At 40.2% G+C, this 23,249-nt stretch overlaps 1 pseudogene; it reads right to left on the bottom strand.

Annotated features, from left to right (window-relative positions):
* Positions 1–10,392: 10,392 nt before the first annotated feature.
* LOC147456679 (uncharacterized) lies at positions 10,393–22,679 on the bottom strand (annotated as a pseudogene).
* Positions 22,680–23,249: the final 570 nt, after the last annotated feature.

Genomic DNA, 23,249 nt, shown 5'->3' with positions numbered 1-23,249 from the left:
GGAGACCACAATTGCAGAACCTGTCCACAGCCAACCTCCTGTCCCAGACAAAGGCAAACAAGCAGCACGGTGTGTTCGAGTTTCCAAGGTTGTAAGTGCCTTAATGATGAATGCTCGGAATCACGTTACTGCTCCAATGGATCTTTCGAATCAGGTTCTCAACCTCCTTGGCTGTTGGCAAGCAGCCAATCAACGTTCTTGTGGACAGTGGGTGTTCTACTAATTTCGTCAGCACATCTTTGATTACTAAATTGCGCCTTCCAACTCAACCTAGTGAGGCAGCTTACCAAGTAGAACTTGCTGATGGTTCCTTCCTCGAGTGCAACAAAAGGATTGAAAAGCTAGATTTTCAAATACAGGATTACCAAGATCAGCTTTGTTTTTCAGTTATACCCTTGTCACATTACGCCTTGATCCTTGGCCAATCTTAGTTATTTCAGTATGATCCAATCATCAGTTTCAGAGATCACTCAATTCGGCTCTTTCACAAGCAACAGGAGATAGAGCTTCGTAGTCTTTTCAGTGCCAAACCCATTATATTGGTTTTTGCTTTACAAGTCAAACGGCTGGTTCGAAAACGTGATTGTGCTACTACCTTAATCATGTTAAGAGATGCTAAACCCGATGCAGAAGAAGCAGTAGTTAAATCCTCCTCAAAAATTGCCTATTTGCAACAACCCTTCTATCAACCACATTTGGACTTGTTTCCCGACGAGCTACCAACAACTTTGCCTCCTCGGCGTCCCGTGGATCATCCCATTGATTTGATCCCCGGCCAACCTCCACCAATTCGAGCCCCTTATCAAGTTTCATACTCAGAGTCTCAAGAGATACAGCAGCAGCTAGAAGATTTGTTGGATAAAGGTCATATTCGCCCAAGCAAAAGTCCCTTTGGAGCTCCTGTTCTGTTGGTCAAAAAGAAGGATGGGTCTATGCGTCTTTGCATCCACTATCGTGCTTTGAATAAGTTGACGATCAAAAACAAGTTTCCCCTGTCTCGCATTGACGAGTTATTTGATCAGTTATTGGGAGCAAAAATCTACTCCAAAATTGATCTAAAATCAGGGTATCACCAAATTCGCATTCGCATTGGTGATGAGTACAAGACAGATTTTCGCACAAAGTATGGTCACTATGAATTTCTGGTATTACCATTCGGGTGAACCAATGCCCCGGCCTCTTTCATGACGCTGATGAACGAAATATTCGGACCATACTTGGACAAGTTCGTGATCGTATATTTGGATGACATTTTAGTTTTCAGTCGAACGATGGCTGATCACAAGGAACATTTGAAGCTAGTCTTCCAAGTTTTGCGAACCAATGTGCTATACATCAATAAGAAGAAAAGTGATTTCTTCAAGAATCAAGTGGAATACCTTGGTCACATTATTTCTGCCAGTGGCGTTGCAGTCGATCCCAAGAAAATACAGGTCATAGTGGATTGGCCTTTACCGCTCACCATCTCAGATGTGCGCTCTTTTTTGGGACTTGCAAACTTCTATCATACCAAGGTCCACAAATTCTCCGACATTGCAGCTCCTTTGACTGAGCTTACCAAGCAGGATAAACTTCAATGGACTGAAGAAGCAGAACAATCGTTCAAAGCCCTTAAACATACCTTGACGACAACTCCAGTTTTGGCTATTGCAGATCCTACTCAACCTTTTCAGGTCATGACCGATGCGTCAGATCGTGCTTCTGGAGGTGTTCTTATGCAGAATGAGCGTGTCATTGCTTTTGACAGCCGCAAATTTTCAGCCATACAAATGAGATACCCAGTTTATGACAAGGAATTTTTAGCCATTGTTCATGCTTACAGCACTTGGAAACATTATCTTCTTGACGCAGATTCCGTGGTGCAGACAGATCATCAATCATTGACATACATTTTTACTCAACCGGTGATGAATCCTCATCAAGGACGATGGGTTGAGTTCTTGGTAAATTTTCATATGATTATTCAATACGTGCCAGGCCTTGCAAATGCAGTTGCAGATGCCTTCAGCCGTCTTCCTCGAGCCATCAATTTTGCCATTTCCGGTGTGCATATGGAAATACCTGCTTGTTTCAAGCATGAGTATTTGACAGATCGAGATTTTGGGGATGCATTTCAAGCCCTTAAATCCTCTACTCCGACTCTTGCAGAGATGAATATGTTCGCAGCTTACACCATTGTCAATGACTTGCTGTATTACATTGATCGCATTTGTGTTCCACACAATACACCATTGCGGAAAATTTTGATCCAAGAACATCACGAAGTCCCTTTTGCTGCTCATCCAGGCATCAACAAGACATACAGATTGTTATCTGCAACATATTTTTGGCCACAAATGCAGCAAGATGTTATCAAGTTTGTCAAAGCTTGTCATTCCTGTCAAACAATGAAGGCCTCTCGACAACTTCCTCAAGGGTTACTTCATCCTTTGCCCATACCTCAAGAAAGATGGGAAAGTGTCAGCATGGATTTTATCACTACATTGCCTCATTCTCAAAAAGGCAATGCACAGATTCTCGTAGTGGTGGATCGGTTTTCAAAGATGGCACACTTTATTCCTTCCAAGAAAGCTGCCTCGGCACCAGATGTTGCGCAATTGTTTGTGCAACACATTTTCAGATTACATGGATTACCAAAGTCTATTGTTTCAGACAGAGATCCAAAATTCACAGGGCATTTTTGGACATCCCTTTTCAAATCCCTCGGTACAAATTTGTTATTTAGCTCAGCATACCATCCTCAAACTGATGGGCAGACAAAAAGAGTGAATCAAATTTTGGAAGAAATGCTTCGACATTACATACAAATTCGATTGGGATCATGGGAAGAGTATTTTCCACTTGTAGAGTTCGCATACAGTAACTCTATCCATTCAGTAACTGGCATGACTCCATTCCAAGCAGCATATGGGCATACTCCTCTTATACCGACAAACTTTGTTCTTCAACACAAAGTAGCTCTAGCAGATCAGTTGGTTCAAGAAATGCAAGATATACTTATTCAAGTACGTGACAAGTTGATTCATGTCCAACAAAAGTACCAGAAACAAGTCAATAAGCATCCACGACATGCAGATTTCCAAGAGGGAGATTTGGTTTTATTATACGTAGCACCTCATCGCTACAAAACGGTGAAATCGGTTTTTCCAAAGTTGCGTCCTCGCTTCTATGGACCTTTCAAAATAATCAAGAAGTACTCAGTTGTCAGTTACAAGTTGGAACTTCCACTCTCATGGGGAAAACTTCATCCAACTTTCCACATTTCTTGGCTCAAACAATACATACAAGGAGATTCGCCAATTCCAGACTTATCTTCTTATGTGCCAAAAATTGAAGATGAACACATAATTCTTGTTCTAGAAAAGATTCTTGATGTAAGACAAAAAGAAACAAGACGAAAGATCACAACAGAATTTCTTGTCAAGTGGATGGATCTTGATGAGTCAAACTCAACTTGGCAGACGGATGAAGATATGCAGCAGTACCCAAACCTCCTTCAAGAATTCTTTGAAAAGCGGAAGACTTTCATCTGAACACGGGGTTTTAATGTAAATGGGAGGGAATGTCACGATTGTGACTAGTTACACTCTTCTTGATTCATTACAGATGCAGATGCGAAGTGTGACTAACCCAGGAGGACTCCTGTTCTTGAATGGTCACACCCCTTCGCCCAAAAGACATACCTCTTCGCCAAAAGCCACACTCCTTCGACGACTGGTCACACCCCTTCACCTTACGGATGCGACTCTTCACCCAATGGTTGCAGCTCTTCGCCGAAAGGATGTGTCTTTTCGCCTAAAGTCATGTCTCTTCACAAAGAGACATGACTCTTCACTGATGACTATTCAATTCCTATAAAAGGAACCCTTGTATCACACTTTCAATCAATCAAACACAGAGTCTTCTAAGTATTATTCTGAGTTCAGCTTCAGTTTCTTAAGTCTTAATCATGAGTTTAAGTACTTAATTAAGGATTAGCGACTAGAATCCTTACACCACGGGTCTAGAACGTCGGAATAGCGTTCTGGCTGGCCAGTCAGAGTTGCAAGGAACGTCTCGGAAGAACACGGCGTTTCGGATGACAAGATAGTACTGAAACGTTTGGGCCGGAACGTTTGGACCGGAACGTCTGAAGCAGAACGGCCGGAACGGCAAAAAATAGGCAGAGTTTCCCAAGCTCCAATGGTCACAAAGGGACAGATTCTAGGGGGTTTTGTTTCTTGGCAACCCTTATAAAATGCTCCCCCCTCACCCCTTTCCTTCACAATTTCAACAAGCCTCAAGGCTCTCTCTCTCTCTCTCCCTTGCTCTCAAGCTCTCTCCCTTGGGCTTGCCCTCAAGCTCTCTCTTCCTTGGTCTCAAGAAGCGAAGCCACTCTCTCAAAATCTCAAGGAGTCAAGCCTCGCTCTCAAGCTCTCTTTCTCAAACACTCAAGGATCAAGCTCTCTCTCTATTTCTCAGATAATCCATGGCCTCTTCTTATACCCCTTGCAATTATTTGAAAGCTTTAATATGTACTTGCATGTGTTATTGTGTATGGGCATTGTGTCTATTGTGTACACTGTATGTACACTAACATACTGTATGTGTTATTATGTGTGGGCATTGTGTCTGTTGTGTACACTGTATGTACACTCTTCTTCTACCCCTTGCAATTATTTGAGAGCTCTAATTTGTACTTGCATGTTACCAGATGCATATCTGTTCTCCATTGAAATGATACCTCGATGGTTGGAAAATATGGTATCATTGATGACCATATCTCAAGTGGATTTGCCAATACCACTTCCTATTACAATCGGATTAATTGCGCAATTGGCTATGTATCAGTTACTAACTAGAAGGTTATACAAAAGAAATCAAGATGGAATATTGCTATTGTGCATTAATACTGAGGAGAAAACCCAATACCTAAGTCAAGCACATATTACTGTAGTAGGACTTCACTTTGCGAAAGATCAAACTATGCGACGGATCTTGAGACTTGGAGTATTTTGGCCAACTATGAGGAGTGATCTTCATTCTTTTGTGAAATATTGTCCTCAATGTCAAAAACAAACACCTATACCTCATGTACATTGTTTCAAATGTCACATGTTCCTAGGTGGAGTAACTATCTAGTTACTTACTTATCGAACCGAACATTTCCTGAGGATATGAGTAAATGCCATCAAAGTGCAATTGAAACAGAAGCAAGAGACTATGCTCTTATTGGAAACCAATTATATCGGAGAGGTAAAGATCAACATTTGCGTCTTTGTGCAAATGAAGATGAATACATTCTCATTATAGAACAAGCACATGCTGGATTAGCTGGAGGTCACTTTTCTGGTGAGACCACTGCAAGAGAAATCTTAATGGCAGGCATATGGTGGCCAACACTTTTTGCAGATGCCAAAGAATATTTTCGAAGGTGTGATGCATGTCAACAAGCAAAAATGCTAACCCGTGTAGATAGCATGCCCTTAAGACCAGTGATGGGGGCTAGAGCTTTCGCAAAATGGGGTATAGATTTTGTTGGGCCAGTACAGCCACCTGCTTATAGAACCCAAGCTCAATATATCATTGTAGATACGGACTATTTGACCAAGTGGGCTGAGGCTAAAGCAACCCAAAAGAATGATGCCAGAACCACCGTCACATTCTTATATGAGTGTGTGTTCACAAGATATGGACTGCCAATAGAAATTGTCAGTGATCGGGGAACTCATTTCCTCAATGACGTCATTGAGTATTTGCTTAATGAATTTATGGTCATCCATAATAAATCAGCTCCCTATCATCCACAAGAAAATGGACAAGCTCAGCATACGAATAAAATTCTTAGCTCGGTATTGATGAAAGTGGTTAGTTCAGGAAGGACAGATTGGGAAATGAATCTCCATGCACCTCTATGGGTTTATCGAGTTTGATTCAAAATAACTTTAAACGCTACACCCTTGAACCTTGTTTATGGTCTTAATGCCATACTGTCAATAAAATTTCTATTGCCGACACTAAGGGTAGCTAAGGATCTTGACTGGAATGGACATGAATTGTCAGAGAGACTTGAAGATTTAAAAAAGCTAGATGAGCAAAGGCTAACTATTGTAGCTCACATCTATGTACAAAAGCGAAAACAAAACAGTTTTTTGATTCCCATATTATTACAAAAATCTTTAAAAAAGGGGACTTAGTTTTAGTTTATTCCCTTAAGCAACACATTCCCAAGTTTAAGAAAAAGGGAAATGGATTGTTTGTCATTGAAGATGTATCTCCAAGTGGAGTTGTTAAGTTGTCCACCCTAGATGGTGAACCAATGGCTAATTGGATTAGTGGATGTCGTTTAAAGAATTACAATTTGCCACTAACCAATGGATTGCTAGAAAGAATGCATGCAACGAAACAAAGAAAGATAAAACAACAGCAGGTTATTGATGAAGCTCAAGAGGAAGATCGGCTTCGGGTACTAAAAGGAAAGTTGATCTCAAGAATCAACAAATATCTATTCCCATCAACACTCTGAAATCAGATGACTGACAATGGAAATTGCAGAAAGATGTAGTGTCAACAGATGATGAACAATACAATCATAGCACAAATGCATTGGTCGACACAGAAGCTCCAGTAAATGCAGTCAATTATTCCACGTACAAAAAAGCAACAAGTCAGTCTTTGACAACAAGAATAAGGACTATCAAAGGATGCAACAAGAACCCAACACCAACATTGTGAGTAGTCAACTTAAATGTGATAGTGCATGGATGTTCATGTCCTCAATGATTCTTTTCCACATACAAAAAAGCAACAAGTCAGTCTTTGACAGCAAGAATAAGGACTATCAAAGAATGCAACAAGAACCCAACACCAACATTGTGAGTAGTCAACTTAAATGTGATAGTGCATGGATGTTCATGCCCTCATCAATTTGTCTGCTTACCAGATAAACACATGATGAGACAATGATTCTTGGAATCCCATGGATGCGGACATACAAGGTAGTACCAGATTGGGATACCAATCAGCTTAAGCTATCACCTAAAGGTGAACAACTCATTCTTCCAATTGCACCAAGCAAAGAGGAATGGAAAAGAGGATACCAGCAGAGAAAACCACAAAGCAATCAATCTTCTCCATCCTATTGACAAGAAAATGCTACAAGTAGCATGCAAGGAGTTAGGAAAATTTGGGTACCAAAAGCACAGCTTAAGGACAAGCCAATTCAAATCTGGGTGCCTGAAACATCATCTACTGTACCGAAGATGGTTCCAAGGTTCAGAACACAGAAAGGAAGATTTTTGAGCAAGAAACCTAACACGAAATGGATTTGGAATAAAAAGGAGCACTTATCTTCTCCACAAATCGTAAAACCAATCAAGCAATGGAGAGCTAAGTCTCAAAGGACTCAACCACAACATTCTGACCAAAGCAAACCAAGATACCAATGGCTGGTAAAAGATCAACAACAGTCATTATTAATACCGAAAGCTCAAGAAATCAGCATGCCAAAGTATCCTGGTGGTACAATCAAGCAAAGAGCACACAAGTTTCAAGATTTGCTCTTTGGAAGAAAGCATCAGAAAACCTCGACATCAAAAACCCTTGAGTGAATTACTCAAGACCCAACTCTTGCACAGCATAATGGTTTGAACTGCATTGATCTTCAAAACATGGTAGAGCCAACCAAGGCTATGCATAGACACGATTGTTCAACCCATGCACACAGTCGTCCTGAAGTACGCCATCTAGGAGGGGTGGAAAGGAACTAAGTAATTAAGGGTAATGTTTGAAGAGGGAGGAAAAAAAGTTTGATGTAAACGTGCGATTTTTTGCAAAATTACCTAATATTACCCTTATAAATCATCCACAGGGGAATTTAACTGATAATATCTCCCCAATGAGTGTAAATAGTGTATATACTATCAGAAAATTATCAAAAAATAGTCTTTTTTTGTTATTTTTAATCATTTTTCTTGATATTGGGACTTAAAAATAGAGAAATCCAACAAAAGACAATAAAGCTATGTTTTTCAATAGATTCTCTTAATTGATAGATTTTCACTTTACTTTTTTAGCACATTTTGTTATTTTCTTTGATTTTTTCAATAAACAATTCAAAAATTAATAATAAATAGCAAATGAGCTCAGATGGAAAAACTAAAGACACGCTGATGATCAAAAGGACAAGGAGGACAGACACAAAAAATTTCAATCAAATCGGCAGATGGAAGCGGGAAGCCTAAATTAGGCGGCCACACCTACTTTTGCAAAATTCTTGCAGAATGAACTATAGGAATCCGATTGGGAAAATTTTTGAGTCTAACATAGATTTCACGGCCTAGTTGACTAACAGGGGAATGTGGGAAAAAATGGTTCAGAAGTTCGAGTATAGATACCCAAGGTAGTTTAAAATCACCTCATTTTCACTTGTCGCCTTTGGACAGAGAGCTTTTCGACCTTCTTTGCGCGCATTTTCTGGAGTCCACAGTTGCCTGTTTTCAGCGCCATCTCACACGAGACATGAGGGGTAAGTTCTATACTTATCAATGATCCATTCTGTACAACCGATAGCTAGTCTAAACCCCAAGAAAAAAACCTAGAATGCGAGCAGTGCACGAAGACCTATGACCAAAAATTGACCATAGCGGCCTGTCAGCTCAACCAAATCAGACGAGACTTGAACTGTAACATGCCCCTAGATGATATAACACTTCTATATCAACAATTCACCATTCGGCAAGGGTGGAGGGGGATCCCAAGTTAAAAACCTAGGCGATTTCAGAGTAGACAAAGCACGAAGTGATGCGGGCAACACAAAACTTTACCAAATTCAATTTAGGACTTGTTTTAGGTGTATAGAATATGTTTAGGTCAAAATTCTCAAGTTGTGCAAAAAAAAAGTTGACTGTTGTAAATAATCGCGAGTATTTACTTTTGCAATATTTTGGCTTGAAAATGATACCATCACTTCACCTATCACTTGTGCACACTATACTTTGAGATGCTTGTATCCCACACTTCAACTCCATAAAGAAGAACCGGTGTCACCAATGTGTCAGAAATTACTTCTTGAAAACCTGACATTTGACACCCCCCACATTACACATGTTCTCAAATTCATAGTACTCTCTTTTCCCAGCTTTCAAAAAATGTGCATGCCACTTGTGCTCAGCGAAAACCTCAAGACCAAGGTACTTAAAGCTTTTAACAACAAGTGTCTCATTGTAGTACACAATGCATGGATTTCCCTTATGGTTGTATTTTGTAAGCACAACATTTGTTTTGGATTTAGCCCACTATGCAAGCAAAAGTTCTCAAAGACAAGCATAAGCTTTTTTGTGTCCTCTAAAGTGTGTGATGGAAACACTACATCATCCACGTACAACAAAAGCATGATTACACAATTCAAATAGTAGCCTCTTCATGTTGCGTAAATTCAAGTACCATTGGTTCCAATCGATCAATGCATAGACCAAAGAGAGTTGATGACAACGGACATCCTTGTTTAACCCCAATAGTGCTTGCATTTTTTTTTTGAAATACCTCTTCCCATGCGTAATTGACCAAGAGAGAAAAAAAGAGGGAGGTATATTGTTTAAATAGGGAGAGCACGTTTAATTGATCTTCTTGACAAGTGCAAACATTGATGAGCACACATGCTACCTCTACTAATCACACACTAGTGAATACACAAGTCTTTTTTTCTTGATATGTGACATAATATATGCACTTAAGTTTGCCCAAGAAGAGATCATTCTCAAGATTAATCAGACTCATCAAAGATATAATTAAAAATGCCACATGAAATAAGACCTTCATATTCTTTACATGGATTCTCCATGAACCTATTCACAACTCTCACTTTATGTGAAATATCCGGCCTTGTGCAAACCATAGCATACATGAGAGAACCTAGTGTTGTGACATATGGAGCTTTAGGCATATTAATTATCTCCTGTTGTGTATTTGGACACATATCCTTGTTTAGTTTGAAGTGACTAGTCAAAAGTGTGGAAATTAGTTTTTCATTATGCATTGTAAACCTCTCCAATAGTCCCTTCGTGATGTAATCCTCTCAAAATAGTATTAATGTCTTCTTCAACCTATCCCTTGACATTTTCATACTTGGTATCCATTTTGCAACACGTAATTCTTTCATTGAAAAAGATTTAGACAAATCTCCTTTTAGCTCTCTTATATCTTGCATGTTAGCACTTGCAATTAGCATGTCATCAACATACAATATTCGGATGATGTATTATCCTCCAAATTCTTCGTGTATACACATTGATCTAAGTTGCATCATTTGAATCCATGATCTAGCATCCACGTCAAGTGAATTTTAGGTACCACTGTCTTGATGCTTGCTTTAAACCATACAAGCTCTTTCTCAGACTGCATATCATTTTCTCCTTACTCCTTTTCTTTATATCCCTTTGGTTGAAGCATGCAAATCTCCTCCTCCAAGTATCCATGAGGGAATGCTATGTTTACATCCATTTGTTTAAGATTCAAGACTTGAGCATCCATAAGTCTTAAAACAAGTCTAATGGAATTCATTTTGACAATAAGAGAAAATATTAACACCTTTCTTTTGAGAAAACTTCACTCCTCTTTGGATTCATGTTACATGGCTTCTTCATATGACTCTTGCTCTCCAAAATCTATGATCAAGAGATGGTTGAAAGAAGGAATGAATCTCCCTGGAGGTCTACTAACTCTTGTAGATATTTGGAGTATACTTTGGGGTTCCTCACCTTGTTGGCGTTGTTGCAAGTTGTCATCACTTTCACGATTTGAGTCCTCATGTCCTCAAGATCCATGTACTCATCATCTGCATTCTTTGTTTGTTTTTCCCAAGTAATGTTTGTACGCATTATGTTCATTGAAAATAACATCTCTACTACTAAAAATTTTACCATCTTCAGGATCCCATAGGCGATACCCAAATTCTGCTTCGTGCTTGGTATGAGAAAGCTGACACTCATTTGGTCAAAGAAAGCTTTCGTAACAGTCCAACACAAAGCACATTGTATGTCAAGCGTGAGGGCAATGTACTTCTCATTGTTGTTCTTTATATGGATGATTTGCTGATCATTGGTTCAAATGAGGCACATATTACTGAATTTAAGGCTGATTTGAATGCTACTTTCAAGATGAAAGATTTGGGGCTGTTGCATCAGTACTTGGGCATACAATTTAAGGAGTGTAATGGTGGTATTGCCTTGTGTCAGAAAAGTTACATAGAGACATTGCTATGTAAGTTTGGATTTGAGGATTGCAAGCCTATTGCCACTCCCATGGAAACAGGTTTGAAGTTAAGTCTACATGATGCCGGTGATCCTGCTGATGTCACTCTTTATCAAACTGTTATTGGCTGCCTCATTTATGTATGCAATACGAGGCTAGATATTCAGTTTGCAGTCTCACAAGTCAACAAATTTATGCATAGCCTAGGGTCTAAGCATTGGTAGACTGTCAAGAGGATTTTCCGCTATTTAAGTGGCACTTTACATCTTGGCTTGTTTTATCCCAAGGGGGGATCATTGCTCCCAGACTTACATGCTTTTATGAACTCGGATTGGGCTGGTTGTTTTGACACGAGAGTGTCCACAAGTGGTTTTTGTTTCATGCTTGGCAGTTCATGAATATCATGGTTGAGCAAGAAGCAACCTACTGGCCGCTTCTAGTTGTGAGGCTGAGTACAGGGCAGTCCTCACAGCTACGGTTGAGTGCATATGGATCAGACGCCTTATGGTTGATTTGGGTGTTGGACAGGACACTGCCAACACTATCTAAACTGACAATCAAAGCGCATTGGCAGTTGCGAGGAACCCAGTTTTTCATGCTCGCACAAAGCACATTGAGGTGCATTACCACTATGTCACGGAGAGGCTCTCAGTAGGAGAGATTAGCTTGGCTTATGCGCCAACATAGGACAATCTTGCAGATCTTTTCACGAAGGCATTGTCTCGTGAGAAGTTTGAAGCTTTCCGCAAAGCTTTGGGTTTACTCCCCTTTGTGGTCCGATCATGTCCTCAGGGCATGGCACTTCCCTTTACTCATGTGCCAGCTCTCATTCACCGCATCACTCCAGGGGGGATTTGTTATTGTATACATGTGGTAGTGATGTGTATGAACACACTTAGGACTGCTAGGGCATTTTTTCCCTATCTAAGAGGTTTTTCCCCCCGTGCATTGTATATACGCCCATTTATTCTAGGGTTATCTATCTTTCCATTGCACACTGAGTAATACACTCTCAGTTGTGTGCCTTGAGCTACCTTTGTCTTCTCCAAGCTGTGTGTGTTTTCCTACAACCCTAATTCCAACACAACAACAAAAGAAAGGTGAAAGAAAAGGACTGCAAAGGTAGAAAAACTTTCTCCTGAAGAGGTTGAACATTATCGTAAACATAACAAGTGTGGAGAGAAAGGTCATGTTTCTCGGGCATGTCCTAAGAGAAATGAATGTAATGACCGTCTTAGAGCCACCATGGTGGAAGCTCTAAAAGAAGAAGGCCATTGCAAAGGAGGACCACTCTCTTATGCTTGGGAAAAAGTAAGAGAGCATGACACTTTTATATTGTTTGACCCTACCCACAACTTCATTTTGATTGAGCTAGCTACCAAGCTAGGAATTCATGACTTTGACATTGGAGATGTGGTCCAAGTAGATGGATCTTTCAAAGGGCAAGAGGTCTCAGTCACTCCGTTGATTATGAAGCTAAGGATCCATGTGAAAAGCTATGTTGATAAAAAATATTTCTTCATCCCTCCACTCAAGCATGAAGAGTTATCCTAGGGGCACCATGGTTTGATTGCATGACTACCACTATGAAGTTTTTGGAGAGAAAAGTCTTCTTTTCCTATTGAGACAAGGATATTACACTAGATGTTAATAGTGTGGGCAACACTATACCTCTTGTACAAAGTCAAACTTTAGATTAAGTAATGAAAATCTCTCTTTCTTGTTACATGGTTTTTGTCAAAGAGTCTAAAAAGGATGCATGTGTTCCTAATGAAGTTAAAGATGAAACTAAAGACGAGTTAGAACTTTCTAGTTTCTTTAATGAATTTCAAGATGTGTTTACGGATGAAATTTCCAGGGAGAAACCTCCCAAAAGGGGACAAGATTATCACTCCATAGAACTTCTACCTGTTAGTTCACCTCCTAATAAGCCTCTTCATTGAGTCTCACTGGCTCAGCAAGAGGAGATTATGAGGCAAGTGAATGAGCTTGTGGAAAAGGGGATGGTCAGGCCTAGTTCATCTCCATTTTGGTAACCCATTCTACTAGTACAAAAGGAAGATGGTACTTATGGAATGTGTGTGGACTATCGGGCGCTTAATTGGATAACCATACAGAGTAGATTTTCCGTTCTGACAATAGAAGATCTATTTGATAAGCTACAAGGGTTTACCTATGTTAGGAGAAGAGATATCAAAAGTGGTTATCATTAGATAAGGACATTGCCTCAAGATTTTCATAAGATGACCTTTCGAACAACTTTTGGCCTATATGAATTCTTGGCAATCCTTTTTGGACTTACCAATGCCCCGACTACCTTTAATTAAATAATGGAAAGGCTCTTTAGACCTCATCAAAGTTCTTAGATGACATTATCATCTTCTTGAAGAGTATTGAGGAACATAAGAAGCTTCTTCATATAATATTTCCACTTTTGAGAGACAATAAGCTTTACATAAAGCACAAGAAAAGTGAGTTTTTCTTAAAAGGGACTCATCATTTAGGTCATATTATCTCTTAAGCAGGGATTTGAATGGGCCCGGGACTGCAAAAGAGAATGAAGCTTTTGAAAATTTAAAAGCAAAGCTTATCTCTCAATCCGTTCTAATATTACCAAACCTTTCAAATCCTTTTGAGGTCCAATGTGATTCTTGTGGGCAATGCCTTGGAGATATTTTGTGTCAAGAAGGGCATACCATAGAAAAAAAAAAGGATATTGGATAACCAAGAAAAGAATCTAGGCATTTATGAAAAATAGCTTTTAGCTATCTTACATGCCCTAGATGCTTGGAAGCATTATCTCATAGGCACTCCATTTATTTTGTGCACAGATCATCATAGTCTTAAATACTTTTTGATGCAAACTAAATTAAGTGATAATCAAATGAGGTAGATAAATACTCTCTCACATTTTAATTTTCATATTGCTCACATAGCTGGTAAGCACAACCAAGTGGTTGATGTACTTTCACGAAGACCAAGGGTCAATGTTGTATCAATAGCTACTCACAATGATCTATCCTCTTTGATAAATGAGTATAATACAGATCCAGACCTCAAAGATATTATATCAACTATTGCACTAGGGAAAAAAGAGGAACGATTCAATGTCCAAGATGGTCATCTTCTCTGTGGCAATAGGCTATGTGTTACACATAATTTACGTGAAAAGGTTATGTATGAATCTCACGTTCCACTTTATGCGGAGCATAGAGGGATTCAAGCTATGCTCAAGGTTCCAAAATAACGCTTAAGTCATACTACGGGCAAGGAAATACAAGGACGTCCAACATGTCACCAAAAATATTATGCTAAGTTAGCAAAAAGATATTATGGCCCATTTCAAATTCTTAAGCCTATCAATGAAAAACTTATAAGTTAAAGTTACCAAGTACTTGGCTCATTCATAATGACTTTCATGTGAGCCACTTGAAACCTTATTAGGGCAAGCCACCCAAGTTTTAAGAAGTGATAAGACTATCCGAAGATATCTTGTTAAATTTAAAAATTATCCTTTTGAAGATGCAAGGTGGATGCAAGACATCCAACAAACGGATAATGTAAACCTTTAAATACTTAACAAAGTCTCCTCTCAAAGGTAAGAATTAGGTCTGAACGATATATATTTTATGAAGAATTTTGTCTTGTTTTCACTCTAAGATTTCTTTCAAATGTTCATAAGTTTTCAGTGTATGCATACCATAAATCAATCTTGCGGTAACTTTGTCTCTCAAACATCTAGTAAACCTTGCCAATCTACTATGAAAGATGATTACGGCTAAGTAAAGACATGCTTGCTACAACTAAATCTTTCAAGCACCAAGTGGAAATAGTCTCACCATTGTGGAAGGATGACGAGTAACATGGGATCCTCTACCCAAAGCAACAGGACTAACTATGAATTTATTTTTCCACCCCATAGTCGAGGGCGACTATGATTTCAAGGGAGAGGTAATGTCATGAATATTGATTTCTAACCTTCTGATTAGTGGACCAACCTGGACAAGGCTTGGTCAAAAGGGGAAATTCCATAAAAGAGCAAGGGTAATCGCTAACTGGTTATCTCAGTAATAGGTACATGTCAAGGAAGGATAATTGTATCTCTGGCATCCTTGATCAAAGGTACATGACAAAGGAGATGATCAAGAGAAATTATAGGAGTCTAAAGATAGAAAGTGAATGTGCTAGGCTCAAGTTATTATAATATCTCTTTAGACTCCAAATATGAAGTCTAGGAAGCCTTAGGGTGAAATTCTAACTTGCCAAAAAATATCTAAATCTAGTAGGTTTTGAGAGCAGATTCGCAGCACCTCCAAAGCATTGTTCTAAGGTCTTAAATCCCGAAGGATAAGTTTTATTTTTGCCAAATCTTATCCTTATTTAGTAGGTCCTAAATTAGTAGGTATGTTGTAGCCTGATCAGCTTCATAAGCCTCCAAGGTTTGTGCAAAGGTCTTGCATCCGACTTAATTAATTAAAAGGTAAACTTATGATTTTTATTATAAATGAAAGGAAAAGCTAAGGACTAAGATTAGATCATGCCTTCTTCATTTAGTAAGTTGACTCTAGTCTTTGTTTACTAATCTTTACTAGGCCACATGTCCAAGGTAGCACATGCTTGCTTTGTATGAGCTTAAACAAGTGTATGTGAGTGTGTGGTGTCTCCATTTACCAAGATGAGTCTAGGGAGAGGGGGGGACAATGTAACATTTAATGGTCTAGTAACTTGTGTGTAGCGGAAAATAGCATGAACATAGTGAGCATTTCATTAGAATAGCTTCCTAATGAGAATAACAAGAGTGCTTGGGTGGAGAGAGCAACAAAAAGCATAACACCTAATCAGATAGCATGCACAATACTTCCAAAAGAGGGAGAATTTAAGCAATTGACAACAGTTGAGAACCGGATTTGCATGGAGCCGGTCCCCCCCTCCAAAAGGCTTTGTATTATGGTTTCTCCTATCAAGAGAGACATTTTACAATACAATTTCTTGTGTTCCTTCAATGCTAGATAGTGCAATGAAGATGGAAACTTCATGCACTACACAAAACACTTATCAGACACAACATCAATTTCCTCATGGTCTCAGACCCAAGACCTCACACACCTTCGAAGATGGTGAGAGCTAGCGGGGTATGAGAGTAGATTGAGAGGAAGAAGGAGTATTCTTACGAGAAAGACTCACATAATCACTCATATTAGCATATCTTAGCTTAACTTAGCTTAGTAATTAGCATGGTAGAGGAGATGAGCATGCATTGAAGCTTGGCTCTTGGTTGGATTTGCATCACAAAGCCAAGAGTTGTTGGTGTAGGCCTCCCTTCTCACAAGCTTGGAGTAGGTGGTAAGCTTTCCATTAAAGCTTGAGAAGGAGAGAGAGTCTTCTTTTCTTCACACATGAGCTAGTGTGAGTGTGTAGGTGATAATGCCTTTTAAAAATCAGCCCCCTCTCTCTCTTGGTCAACCCCCCTTGCTATTTGCTCTTGCTAGCATCCTATTGGATGACCTCCCCAGGCTTACCCAATGGTAATTAAGCAGCATAAGTGATAGCCTTCTGACATGTGTCCCCCTTTCCCCTTTTGTGAGAGCTTTAGGTAATTAATAAATGCAACTAAACTCTCATCGCACCCCCTTGCCTCCTGGCCAATAGGAATCAAGCAAGCCAATGGGCTACTGAATGCTCATTGGACACCTTGGGAGACTGTCCAATAGTCTTCTAGAGAGCTTAATTCCCATTGGTTCCTTTATTAAGTGTTTTTAAATTAATTAAACTAGATTCACTCTAGCCTAATTCTCATTGGTCCACCTCCAAGGCCATCCAATAGGAATTGGGTACACCTTGTGGGCATCTGGGCTAGGGAGTTGACATGTGTCCCTCATTCCCTTTGTGTAAAGGGAGCTTGTGTGTGTGTGCGTGAGTTTCTCTCCTATCCCCTACTTGCAAGACTCACCCCCCCCTATGTAGGGATTGATAAAGACTTTTGGGACACAAACAAAGCATCCAATTCCCCCAATGTTTGACCTTTGGACACAACCTTTGAATTTTGGAACCTTAGCATTTTGGAAGTCTCAATGGGCTGAACCTTAGGGTCTTTTAAGCCCATTGTTGCACATAGCTCTTTTGCAGATGCCCCCCCCCCCCCTTTGGATCCCTATTTTCGGTCCTTTGGATCCCTAATGTGGCCGGTCTGCTAGCTTAACCCCAGCTTAACCAATATTCTAGCTTTTTCTCCCCTGGCACTTCCCCATATTAAATGATCAGTTTAACATGAGAAAATCATTGAGGAGAATTAGATATTGATTATCATGACATTACCTCTCTCTTGAAATCATATTCGTCCTTGACTATGGGGTAGAGAAGATAAAGCATAATCATTAGTCCTTTTCGTAGCGGGTAGAGGATCCCTATGTTACCCTACGACATCGTTCCAAAATGGATGAGTTGTCCATTTGGCGCTTGAGAGACTAAGCTGCCGCAAGCATGTCTGGATATTAGTCCTATCATCTTCCATAGTAGAGTGACAAGCTCTACTTGGTGTTCGGGAGACGTCGTCTCCGCAAACTTGATCTAAGCATGCATACTACTTCATTTTTGGGCACAATAAAGAAAAAGAATGTCTTATAAGACAAACATTTTGTTTATTTTTAACATTTGTACATTTGCTTACTCTTGGGAAGCATTGTTAGCATCGACAAGGTTTAAGGTTATCCTTTGATTGTATGCCTTGCATCCATGTAGCATCTTCAAAAGGATAATTCTTAAACTTAATAAGATATCGTCGGATAGTCTTACCGCCTCTTAGTACCTTGTCTTCATCTCGGAGAATGGGACTCGAGCTGCAGCACCTCTTCTTGGTCCTCAATCTCCGGTGGGTCTTTAATAGTTGGTTCTTGAGGTGGCTCTCCTTAGTAAGGCTTTAGTAGGCTCACATGGAAAGCATTGTGTATGAGCCAATGGTTGGGCAACTTGAGTTGATAGGCCATCTCATTGATTGGCCTAAGAATCTGGAAGGGACCATAGTACCTTTTTGCTAACTTAGCATAGTACTTTTGGTGTCCTGTAGGATTCTTGCCTATCGTGTGCCTTAATCGAGCCCTGGGAAATTTGAATAAGACCCAACCATTTTCTTTAAAGGCTTGGGCTCTTCTGTGCTTGTCAGCAGTAGACTTTTGCCTTTGCTGTGAGATAGAGATAACATCCTTGATCTTTTGGAAAGATTCTTGTAGGTCTCGTCTATACACATCTGTAGCGAGGATCTTCCCGTGTACCTTAAGTAGCAAGGGACTTTTTGATCTTCCCTCAATTACCTCAAAAGGTGCTTTTCCCGTGGAAGTATGTACATTGTTATTGTAGGCATACTCCACTAAGCGTAAGTACTTCTCCCATTGGGATCTTTGATCTACTTCCGTTACATAGGCTTTTAGTAGATCGAGAATTGTTAGGTTATCTATTTCACTTTAGCCATCCGTTTGCGGGTGATAGGCCAAAGAGAAGTTTAGCCTTGTTCCTAAATTCTCAAAGAGACCCTTTCAAAAATTATTGGTCATTCTAGGATCTCTATCCGACACTATGGACATTGGCAAGCCATGGTACTTGAAGATTTGTGATATGAAGAGGGTTTCCATTTGATGGGCTTTGATAATCTTTTTGACAGGTATAAAATGAGCTTGTTTATTGAACCTGTCTACTATCATCCATATTCCCGTATTCCCATGGATAGACTTAGGCAATCCAAAGATAAAATCCATGGATATGCTCTCCCATGGAGAATTAGGGATTGGCAAAGGTTGAAGCAATCCAAGTTGCTTCCCTCTATCAAACTTTGTCTTTTGGCATACCACACATTTAGAAACATACTCTTGTATGTTTGCTTTCATGGTAGGCCATTAGAAATATGTTTCAATCCCTTTTAGGGTAGACGGAATCCCTCTATGCCCCGCATAAGGAGGAGCATGAGATTCATACATTACTTTCTCACGTAATGAGCTAGTAACACATAGTCTATTGCCATAGAGAAGATAACCATCTTGTAAATTAAATGGTTCCTCTTTCTTCCCTAGTGCAAGGGCTGAAATCACATCTCTAAAATCGGGATCAATAGCATACTCATCTATCATAGAAGATAGATCATTGTGAGTTGCTTTGGAAACTGCATTCACTCTCGGCCGTCTTGAAAGTGCATCGACTACTTGATTATGCTTGCCAGCAATGTGAGCAATATGAAAATGAAATTGCAAAGGAAATTTTCCCACCTCATTTGTTTGTCAGAGAGCTTGGTCTGCGTCATGAAGTACTTAAGACTTTGGTGATCCGTTCGCAGAATGAAAGGAGTCCACAATAAATAGTGCTTCCATAAATCTAAGGCATGTAAAATTGTGAGGAGTTCCTTTTCATATATGCCTAGAGCTTGCTCAACAGGGTCGAGCCTTCGACTTTCATAGCCTATGGCATACCCTTCTTGAAGCAAAACAGCTCCAAGGCAATCACCACAAGCGTCACATTGGACCTCAAATGGCTTTGAGAGATCCGGTAGTGTAAGCACAGGTTGAGAGATAAGCTTTTCTTTAAGCTTTTTGAAAGCATTGTTCTCCTTGGCAAACCATGTGTACCTAACGTTTTTCTTTGTTAGGTCATGTAATGGTCCTGCTATTAGTGAGAACTTTTCTATGAAGCGTCTATAGTATGCGCACATACCTATAAAGCTTCTTAATTCATGAAGATTCCTTGGTTTAGGGCATCCTTTTATTACCTCTAACTTTGATGGATCCATTTGGATGCCATCTTGAGAGATAATGTCCTAAATACTGAATCTCTTGCAAGAAAAATTCACTTTTCTTTCGATTAACATAAAGTTTATTCTCTCTTAGAACTTGAAATATTAACTGGAGGTGTTGCTTGTGTTCGTCTAATGAATTAGAGTAGATGATGATATCATCAAAGAACACTCCAGTAAAGGTTCGGTGAGGCCTGAATAGCTTCTCCATCAAGTGGTTGAATGTGGCTGGTGCATTGGTCAAGCGAAAAGGCATGACAATGTATTCGTAAAGACCAAACGTAGTGCGAAATGCGGTCTTTACAATGTCTTGATCAACTATCCTTATTTGATAGTAGCCACTTTTTAGGTCAATCCTACTGAAGTAGGTGGACCCTTGTAGCTTATCAAATAGGTCTTCTACCCGTGGAACGGGAAACCTATTTTTGATAGTGATCCTATTTAGTGCTCTATAGTCGACACACATACGATATGTGCCGTCTTTCTTTTGCACTAGTAGCATAGGAGAACAAAATGGAGATGAGCTAGGCCTAACCATGCCCTTCTCAACTAACTCATGCACTTGCCGCATAATCTCCTCTTGTTGAGCTTGATAAACTCTATAAGGAGCTTTGTTAGGTGGTGAACTTCCTGGAAGAAGTTCAATTGCATGGTCATCATTACCTTGTTTAGGAGGTATCTCACAAGGGATGTCGTCAATAAAGACATCTTTAAACCCCTTGATAAAATTGGATAACTCTAATTCCTTTTGGTTGTGTATACTTTCTTTTGCTAAAACATTAGGTTCATTTTGAGAATCTTTAACAAAAATCATGTACACGGAAATAGAGCTCTTTATTGACTTGTTGAAAGCTTGTGTATGTACAATGGGTATAGTGTTACCCATTTCCTTAGCATCTATATACATATCTTTTTCCCTGAACTTAAAGGAGATTCTACTTTTGGGGAATTTAACATTGGTAGCCATGCAATCAAACCATAGTGCCCCTAGGATTACATCCTGCTTGAGAGGAGAGATAAATAAGTCCTCTTTGTCCACAAAGCTTTGGACATGGAGCCTCAATTTCCCCATTAAGGGAGTGACTGAAGCTTCTTGTCCCTTGAAAGCGACGTCTGCGGGTAGGACATCTCCCATCTCGTAGATTTGTATGCCTAGCTTGGTGGCCAACTCTATAGATATAAAATTATGAGTAGAACCGGGGTCAAAGAGAATAAAAGCATCATGTTCTCTTACCTTTCCCCAAGCATGGCATAGAGGAGATCCTTTGTGGTGAGTTTCCTCCTCTTGGATTTCGACCAAGGTAGCTCTAGGAGGATCATGGCGGTTGTTCTTTTGGAGACAAGCGCGGTACGCATGCCCTTTTTGGATAACGCTCAAGCTCTTCAGGAGAGAGTTTATTTTTGCCTTTGTAAACTCCCTTCTCCTTAGCTTTGTTGGAATTGCCCTTAGGAGACTTTTGGACATTGTCCTTCCCGTTAGGCTCATTGCAACGCTTGTTTTCAGGGGGCTTAGAATTCCTCTTAGCCCCTGTTTGGAAATTGATTTGAGAGGCCACCATAGTATGATGTATTACCGCCGATATGGTGCGTGGCCTTTGGGAGTTGACATACTCCGCCATTTCTTCGGTTAAGCCTGCACAAAATTGCTGCTTTTGCTCTCCAAAATCCAACTTTTGAAGACAGTGGCTTTGAGTTGTAGGTCCCAAAACTTGTCTACCTATTTGTGGATGGATTCATAGGGAGAGAGCTTCAAGCTTCGCCATTCGGTGAGTACTTTGTCTTTGGCATCGGTGGCCAAAAATTGCTTCATAATGGGAGCTCTTAAAGCTTTCCATGTTCGTGGAGCTTCACCGTTGGCCCGTAGGCTAGACCACCATTGTCTGGCAGACTTTTGAAAGTGCATAGCTACATGGCGTAGCTTAGAGGACTCCGTGAAGCCCTCATCTCCGAATGCCGCATCAAATTGTTGGATAAAGGCCAAGACTTTGTCCGTAGCACCAAAAGTGCCATCATAGGTAAGGAAAGAGATGCTCTTCCCTCCCTCTTTGAATTTCTTGAGCTTGGATGACCTCTTCCACACGGCATAGGATTTCCTATGGCCTCTTCTTTTTGATGGTATAAAGGTTGCACCATCACTTTCTTCAGAAGATGAAGAATTTGAGGAAGATGGAGAAGAGGGTGACCTCTTTCTCGCCTTTTTCTTTCCTTGATCTTCTTTGTCTTCACCATCACTTTCATAAGAGGAAGAGGATGAAGAAGATGGAGAAGAGGGTGTCCTCTTTCTTTCCTTTTACTTCTCTTGCTTTTTGTCATCCCTCTTTGAAGTATGGTGCGGAGAAGTATGCGATGGTCTTCTCCGTTTTGGAGGTGATGGAGAGCGTTTAGCCCGCCATCTTCGTGGAGCCATCTCCGTCGAGGTGGCAAGAGACTCACTTCTTTCTCGTTCCTTCGGTGGAGGCTCTTGAATTCTCCTTTGAGAAGGAGATGCGTCGTCAAGGAGCAAATTTATGAGCCCTTCGTAGGGGTCCTCTTCTTTTTCCCGAATCGGAGAGAGACCTCTTTTGGAAGTCTCGCAAGGAGGCTTCCTAGGTGCTCTCTCGTCATGGTGGGGAGCTTAGAGAATCCCATGAGAACGAAGCTGCCGTTGCACTTCACTTTGGAGGAATGGATTGCCCATAGCTTAATGAAGCCTAGAAACAAGATAGTTAACAAGCATCGGGGCATCATTAGTAGCTTGCTCATTAGCAAAATCAAAGCTGTCAACATTAATTTCACTCTCTTTACTATTATCAGCCATTCTAACAACTTTTAGGTGTAAACTTTTTAGGTGTACTTTGGCACGTCAGGCCCTAGTTGCTACTCCTATTTACCCCTTTAGAAAAAGCACTCAAGCTACTGTACCCATGGCTCGAATACCATTAATTGCAAGGAATAGAAGAGAGGGTCGCTCAACACCAAAACAACACCGGCTCCTGTCAAGGTTCTAATAGCTCAATAGTGGTTAAGACGTAGACAAGCCCCGTAGGACTCCACTATTAAGACCATAGCTCTCGACAGTGATGCCCCGTTAACTGCACAAAGGAAGGCGCACTGCAAGGCTGAAAATTCCCTATTCTGCTTACTCACATGCAATTAATAGTACCAACCATTTATAGCTAGCTTGAGGACCTCCCTTCTTGAGCAAGAAAAGAGAAACCTTGTGCTTTGATACCAATGTAGCATTTAATGGTCTAGTAACTTGTGGGTA

Source organism: Adiantum capillus-veneris, chromosome 6 (assembly GCF_014529385.1).
Source record: "Adiantum capillus-veneris isolate H3 chromosome 6, ASM1452938v2, whole genome shotgun sequence".
NCBI lineage: Eukaryota > Viridiplantae > Streptophyta > Polypodiopsida > Polypodiales > Pteridaceae > Adiantum > Adiantum capillus-veneris.
This window is presented reverse-complemented; position numbering and strand designations above follow the sequence as displayed.